This window comes from Phoca vitulina, unplaced genomic scaffold (genome assembly GCF_004348235.1).
Source record: "Phoca vitulina isolate PV1807 unplaced genomic scaffold, GSC_HSeal_1.0 scaffold32, whole genome shotgun sequence".
Classification (NCBI taxonomy): domain Eukaryota; kingdom Metazoa; phylum Chordata; class Mammalia; order Carnivora; family Phocidae; genus Phoca; species Phoca vitulina.
Window position 1 is genome coordinate 12,925,023 of NW_022589735.1, and position 7,817 is coordinate 12,932,839.

General features: G+C 37.8%; 1 pseudogene; it reads left to right on the top strand.

Moving 5' to 3' along the window:
- Positions 1-3,075: 3,075 nt before the first annotated feature.
- LOC116645228 lies at positions 3,076-5,124 on the top strand (annotated as a pseudogene).
- The last annotated feature ends 2,693 nt before the right edge of the window (positions 5,125-7,817 follow it).

Sequence of the window (7,817 nt, forward strand, 5' to 3'; positions counted from 1 at the left end):
GGGAGAAGCAGGCTCCTGGCTGAGCAGGGAGCCTGATGTGGGACTTGATCCCAGGACCTGGAGATCATGACCTGAACTGAGGGCAGACGCTTAACTGACAGAGCCATCCAGGCGCCCCAAGGGTGGTTTCCTCTTAAGGCGGGGGCCCCTTGTCCCTGCCTGACTGCCTTCTAATTATCTTTCATCAGTATGTGACTTAAAGAAACAATATTTCTGACTCTTATTTCAGGTAAACCCCACTTCAGAAACGATCACTGGAAAATAAACAACAAATGGAATCCTATTTTAATTCATAGATTTAATTCTAGGAAACTACTTGAATTCCTTAAAGATATGCAGCTTGCAAATGAAAAGTTCACTCTACTCTGGTTTTTGTCCATTTTTTTTTCCTTTGGTTTTCTAAAATTGAAGCATTTCCAAACAATGCCCAGGAAAATAAGTTTCACAATAACTTAATACCTTCCTTTGTGAAGTTTGGTTTACCTAGAATATCTTGTTAAGGTAGAAGTCTGCTTGATTAAATTGACATATGAGTGTTTAACTGGTTTTTACAATTTTAATAATACTAAAATAGGTTAAATTTGAATGCTGGACTCTTAGTCTTCTCCTTCACGGAGGAAGTGAATGATAGTAAAGAAGCTGGGCATTGTGTTCCAGTGTTTCTCGATGGGGGTGGGGATGATGGGTTGAGACATGTGGGGCATTAAAGGATAAGGAGTGGGGGAGATTTTACCCTCCTATGGGACATCTGACAATATCTGGAGTCATTTCTGGTTGTCACAACTGGGAGGGGGTTTCACTAGCATTCATTGGGTAGGGGCATAGGACAGCCCACTCACACGAAAGAATTATTTGGCCTAAAATGTCAACAATGTCAAGGTTGAGAATCTCTGCTGTATTCTTATGGATGTGGGTTCAAATATCAGCTGTGTCCCCTGTTACCTATGTGATCTTGAGAAAAATATTAAAATGAGCCTTATGTTTAGTTTAGTGTAGTGCTAGGAATGTAATAGACCCTTAATAATTGGTAGCTATTATTATTGCTACTGTTGCTTTGTATTGTATTAATTTACATATTTATAAGAGACTCCTTAATGTTCAGTTTGAAATCATCTCGCCTTTGAGAAGAGAGAGGGGAAAAGGTGAAAAAGCCTATTAACTCGTGTATGGGGAGTTTTCCACAGCATTTTCCCTTGGAGCAGAAAAAGAGACCCAAAGGTTACATTGATAGTATGTAGGGCTATATATTGAATATATTTTAGCTTAATATGGACCACAAATGCAGACAACTTTGTGGTGCTCACTGAGACCTGACCAGATACATGTTTGTTTGTTTGTTTTTATAACGTTACTAGTCCCACCTTCAAAAGTAAGATAAAACAGTTGGACCAATAACTGGAACTCATTGGGCTGGAGAGAAATAGAGCATTTAAAATATAATTTAAAATATGTTGTATATTTTAGAATATATATTACATATTTTAAAAGTGCTTTTGGATGCAAATGCTGGTCTGCACGTCATGGTTATTTGGAGAAAATGAGATGAAACTCCATCTCTAAAGATTTCCCATATATAAAGGCCAACTGAAAATCTTGGGCATATGCCATCATGTAATAAATATTATCAAATAAACTGCTTTTTTATTGCAGAGTTTTCTCATATAAAGTGGGACATAGAATCTTAAAATAGAGCTTTGGTGTCTACTAATTCACAGAGCTACCAAAACAGGAAGCATTTATTCCTTGATCAGTGTTTACTGAATGCTACTATGTACTTGGTCCTATCCTAGAAGTTGGGAGTATTACTGTAAGTAGAATAATCTAGTGGGGGATGCAGTCATCAATTAATTAAACAAATTAATTAAATACATATGTACATGTATTTTCAAACTATAAGAAGTAGTATGAAGAAAAATTAAAGGAGCCCACATGTGAGATCAGAAAGCACTGCTCTGAACAATTCTAGTAATTTCTGAAGACATTTTTGCACTATTTCCTTTATTCATTTATTCACTCACTCATTCATTCACTTGAGAAAACTTTATTAAATCTACCCTAGTTATATTCTGGGCACTGTGCTAGCATAGCAGCTGGGGAAAAAATTGTAAATGAAATACTCATGATGCCTTCTTGAAATTTATGATTTAGCTATGGAAGTGACCAAATGTTTTAAAGAAGTGGAATTAAACATTGCCATTTCCCTTGCAAAACCACAAGGGAAAAAAAAGAAAACCAGAGAAATTATCTACAGATCAAATTAAATCACACAGGTATTATTAGCAATGCCAATTACACACTGACCTTTGTGACAACACATGAACAAGCCTGCCATTTATTGTGTTTGCAAGAAGCAAGGGGAGGCTCTGTTGACATCATTAAGTAATGACCTTGATTATTGAAAAAGGAGGAGATGCAGAGAAGCAAGTCAGAAGAATCTCCTGATTGCATTATGGTTTTCTAGCAGGCAACAGATTGTTTCTGACTGGAAGAGTTACCCTTTGTCATCTGTTCATAAATTAATTCTATTTGTTTAAATATTCACAAAACATATAATTTCTTACTTTGCCTCTAGTAAATAGATATTATATATATCTATATATATTATATATAATAGATTTTAAAATAAGAGGTCTCAAATTCAATAATATCTTTTTATAAATGATTATTTCAAATTCCATTTATTGAGGCTTAATTACTATCTCTCTATATAATGAGTCCACTGCATACCTTATAAATGCTTCCAATAATCACATGAAATTTTAATGAATACACAATAATGGTCTTATTAATTTTAAATTAAATGTACTTGTTCATTTTTGAAAATAAATTTAAAGTGCCACTATAAATAACTTTACACGAGAGAGACTATTAGTTTGGAAGTTTATAACTGTAAATACTCTTGTTCTTCTCAAAGAATAAGAGTAGCTGATGGAATTTGAGTGATTTTTTTGGTCTGTGTGTTATCCCACATATAATCATTACTGGATATTTGTTACATGGATTATTTAGTTTAATTTTTATGCAACAGTAAGGCAGGCTTGGTATTATATTCAATTTAGAGATGTGGAAAAAAGGTTTACAGAGGTTACTTGGCAAGCTCAAAATCATGTCTTCTAAGAGTTGATCAGATTTCAGTCTGAGTGTCTAAAATGCCAAGGACTTACCCGTTGTTTTAGTAGAGTAACATCATTGACTTACTTTCTAATTTCTAATTAAATTACACTTGGTAAGGGGATTCATCAAAGCTGGAAATTTTCTTGGTGAAAATGTTGTTGGAAAAACTTTGGCTTTGTCAGTAACAATAGGCAAAATGATAACAATGAAAGCTGAACATCTTTGTCTTAAAGTGGGGGAAAGTGTGTGGGAACAGCTCATATTGGCCCACAGAAGGGGTTGTTAAATACTAAACTGCGCACCACTGAGTATAACCATAATCAACAAAATTGGGGTCTCTGCTCCTCCCCATTTGACAGACAGATGCATCTTCTGGTGCAGTCTCAGCTGGTGTCCCCAAGACATGATGGTGAAGGTCAGAGTAAACGGATTTGGCCATACTGGGCACCTGGTCACCAGGGCTGCTTTTAACTCTGGCAAAGTGGATATTGTCACCATCAATGGCCCCTTCATTGACCTCAGCTACATGGTCTACATGTTCCAGTGTGATTCCACCTATGACAAATTCAACAGCATAGAAGGCTGAGAATGGGAAACTTGTTATCAATTGATAGCCATCTCCATCTTCTAGGAGTGACATCCCACCAACATCAAATGGGGTAATGCTGGTGCTGAGTATGTTGTAGAGTCCACTAGGGTCTTCGCCACCATGGAGAAGGCTGGGGCTCACTTGAAGGGTGGGGCCAAGAGGGTCATCATCTCTCCCCCTTCTGCTAATGCCCCCATGTTTGTGATGGGTGTGGATCATGAGAAGTATGACAACTCCCTCAAGATTGTCAGCAATGCCTCCTGCACCACCAATTGCTTGGCCCCTCTGGCCAAGGTCATCCATGACAACTGGCATCATGAAGGGACTCATCACAACAGTCCACACCATCATTGTCGCCCAGAAGACCATGGATAGCCCTTCTGGGAAGCTATGGTGTGATGGCCAAGAGGCTGCCCAGAACATCATTCCTGCTTCTTCTGGTGTCACCAAGGCTGTAGGCAAGGTAATCCCTGAGCTGAGTGGGAAGCTCACTGGTATGGCCTTCTGTGTCCCCACCCTCAGCATGTCAGTCATGGATCTGACCTGCTGCCTAGAGAAAGCTGCCAAATATATGACATCAAGAGTGTTGTGAAACAGGCATCAGAGGTCCCTCTCAAGGGCATCCTGGGGCACACTGAGGACTAGGTCATCTCCTGCGACTTTAGCAGTGACACCCATTCTTCCACCTTTGATGATGGGCCTGGCAGTGCCCTCAATGGCTGCTTTGTCAAGCTCATTTCCTGGTATGACAATGAATTTGGCCTTATGGTCCAGATGGCCTCCAAGGAGTAAGAGCCCTCTGGACCACCAGGTCCAGTGAGAGCAAGATGAAGAGAGAGGCCCTCAGCTGCTGGGGAGACCTCACCCCGATCCATCCCCCAACACACTGAGAATCTCCCAACCTCAACACAGTTTCCATCCCAGACCCCATGAAAAAGGGAAGATTTTGGGGAGCCCTACCTTGTCATGTACCATCAGTAAAGTATACTGTACCCAGCCAAACAATAACAACAACAACAACAAAACAAAATAAAAAATCCAAGATGCATGTTGGGGAAGTAGGTCCCTGATGTCTTTTTCTGTCTCTTTCAAGTAATCATAATGCTTTCTGATTATTCACATATTAATGGAAATTTAACTCTTGAGAGACATTTAAAACTTCTTTCCACTTCTATATTCAGTCTAATGGAAAGCCATAGGTAAACATCCTATTAAAAAAAACCCATCCCTTTATTTCTATAGCATGATTTTACTTTCACATATGCATGTATTTCTTTTTCATTTGTACTTTATGCCATATGTCTAGAAGAGTATTGTCTCAGATCATCCATACTGGCAAAAATCAACATCTTCAATGTTTCATTTTACCTTCACTTATTCCTCCTTTGATGCTCTTGCTCATTTTATGTAGATCTGAGTTTCAGACCTATATCACTTCCCTTCACTCTAAATAACTTCTTTTAACATTTCTTACAAGGCAGGTCTATTGGCAACAAATTCCTTCAGTTTTTGTTTGTCTAAAAAAGTCTCTATTTCTTTTATTTTTGAAGGATTTATTGTAGGGTATAGAATTCTAGGTTGGTGGTTTTTTCTGTCAACACTTTGGCTATTTCACTGTACTCTCCTTGCTTGCATGGTTTTTGAGGACATGTCGGATGAAATTCTTATCTTTGTTCTTCTATAGGTGTGGTATTTTTTTTTCCCTTTGGCTTCTTTGAGGTTTTTTTCCTTTATTTTTGATTTTCTGTAGTTTTATGTAAGTTTTAACAAAGCTGCGGGAAAAGATATGTGTGTGTGTGTGTCTGTGTGTGTGTGTGTATTGCTTTAATCAATTCTAAAACAAATTATCAGTGATGCTCAACAGCAAGACAGATAACTTCTTTTTTATGGATAACTTCTTTGAAATACTATTATTTCTTCTCCTTTTTTTTAAGTATCTTTTTTTACTTTTTGTTTTGTTGGTTTTTGTTTTTATTTTTATTTATTTTTTTTAAAGATTTTATTTATTTATTTGACAGAGAGAGACACAGTGAGAGAGGGAAGACAAGCAGCGGGAGAGGGAGAAGCAGGCCTCCCGCTGAGCAGGGAGCCCGACGCGGGGCTCGATCCCAGGACCCCAGGGTCATGACCCGAGCTGAAGGCAGACGCTTAACAACTGAGCCACCCAGGTGCCCCTGTTTTTTATTTTACTCTACCTCCTATGTGGGGCTTGAACTCATTACCTCGAGATCAAGAGTCTCATGTTCCTCTGACTGAGCTAACCAGGTGTCCTCTTCCTTCTCTTCCTTACTTCTTTTCCTCCTAATTTTTCCTCTTCCTCTTCCTTCTCTCCTATTCCTCATCTGCCTCTTTTTTTAATCATAAAACAATCTAACACTTAACTCTTTAAATGAGGCCAGAGCAAAACTTGGCTATTTTGTGTGGTTGACTATCTTGAGTTGTATGTACTCACAGTGCCCGTAAGGGCAATAACTAGTTTTCGAATGAATGAATGGTATTGTTTATGCAACTGTACTAGAAAGAGGGGTAATTGAATAGGAAAATCATATGCATAGTTTCTGTAGAAAAATAATTCTTTTTTTCCCCATGTGCTCGAGTTGCTTTGATTCAAAAATATAACTCTGAAGGGCAGGTTTTATTACACAAAACTACGTTTTCTTGGGTGGTCTGTTTGATTGCTTAATTAAAGACATATCAAGAAGTTGTCATTTGAAAGATTCTTTTCTCAAATTTATGTGGTTAAAAAACTCAGAAATATGGGTTGTGTTCATGTTGCTACTGTGTGAAACATGAGATCAAACTGATCATTCAAAGAGCAACATCAGAATGAGGACCATTTCCTAAACAGACTGCTTTTCAATTGAGTACAACTCTGAACCGCAGTCCAGGAAAGCTGAATGTCATGACACTCATCTCTTAAATGAAATGTAAAGTCTTGGTGGGGGTAGATGTTTAGAATCACAGTCTGTGAGAGCTTGTTGTTTAATTTTTAGACCAAATTGCTTTTGCCTTTGTAAACTCACCATTTTTGTCTGTATAGCATCTTAAACTTCATTCTTATTCTTCTGTTGCTTTGGAAGTCAAAAAAAAGGGAATCTTCCATAATTAAATTCCTTTATCAGCAGTGCTGTTACTTAAATTCTGTAGTAATGATTGATGGTCAATGCCACTGAAAATAATTTCCATTGAGGGGGTTTGTCTACCCTCTTGAAAGCCTGTTTTACTGTTTGTAATCATTCTTGCAGTGAAATGTTCCTATGTGTACCAAAAAAACCAAAACCAGAACCAAAACCAAGCAAACGAAAAACCCCAAAAGAAACAAACAAGAAAAACTAGAGTTGAAAAATTCAGCCAGTTTCAACATACATTTGTTAAGCCTTGAGTAGCAGTAGATATTGACCAGATGCTGAGTTACAAATATAAATAAGCCTTCAAGATGTTTATGGTGATAAGAGAGCAGCCCCGGAACTACAGAGTATAATGCTGACTAATGGGTGCCTGGGGAGAGGTATTGATTGTGAGGGTGCTTTAGCTCTGACACTGACCATCTTATTGATTAGTAAGTTTGGTTTAGTTGACTTGGCTAGCTAGGTGCATATCTCTTTCTTCTTTACCTCTCTGTCCATGTGTCTGTAGGAGCTTGTCAAAGAGGAAAACTTTCCAGGTGAGAAAGGGCTATTTATTAGCCAAAGCATAGTGTAATTATAAATAAAATACTCAGGGGAAAGCTACAGGGAAAAGGTGTTATTTGTACGAGTCCTTGAAAGATGAGTGCCATTTTGACAGTGAAGGATGAACATGGGTGTGTGAAAGACATTTCATAGATGAGAAACAGCATGGACTTGATGGTAAGACACAAAGGGTATTGCAGAAGGCAAAATTATTAGGGAATGACAGGGCATGACTATAGCAGTAGATTCAAAAGAGTGGGATCATCCATCTCTCAAAAAGTGACCTCAGTATATCAGTTTTGAGTGGATTTCAGAATAATGTGTTGCCAAGAATTCAACTTGAGGAATTACTTAATCACAAAAAGCTTATAGGGAGCATGAGGAAGTGTAGAGATTTTAAGAAAAAAAAGAAATGGAAAGAAAACTTAAAAGAGTAAGATATG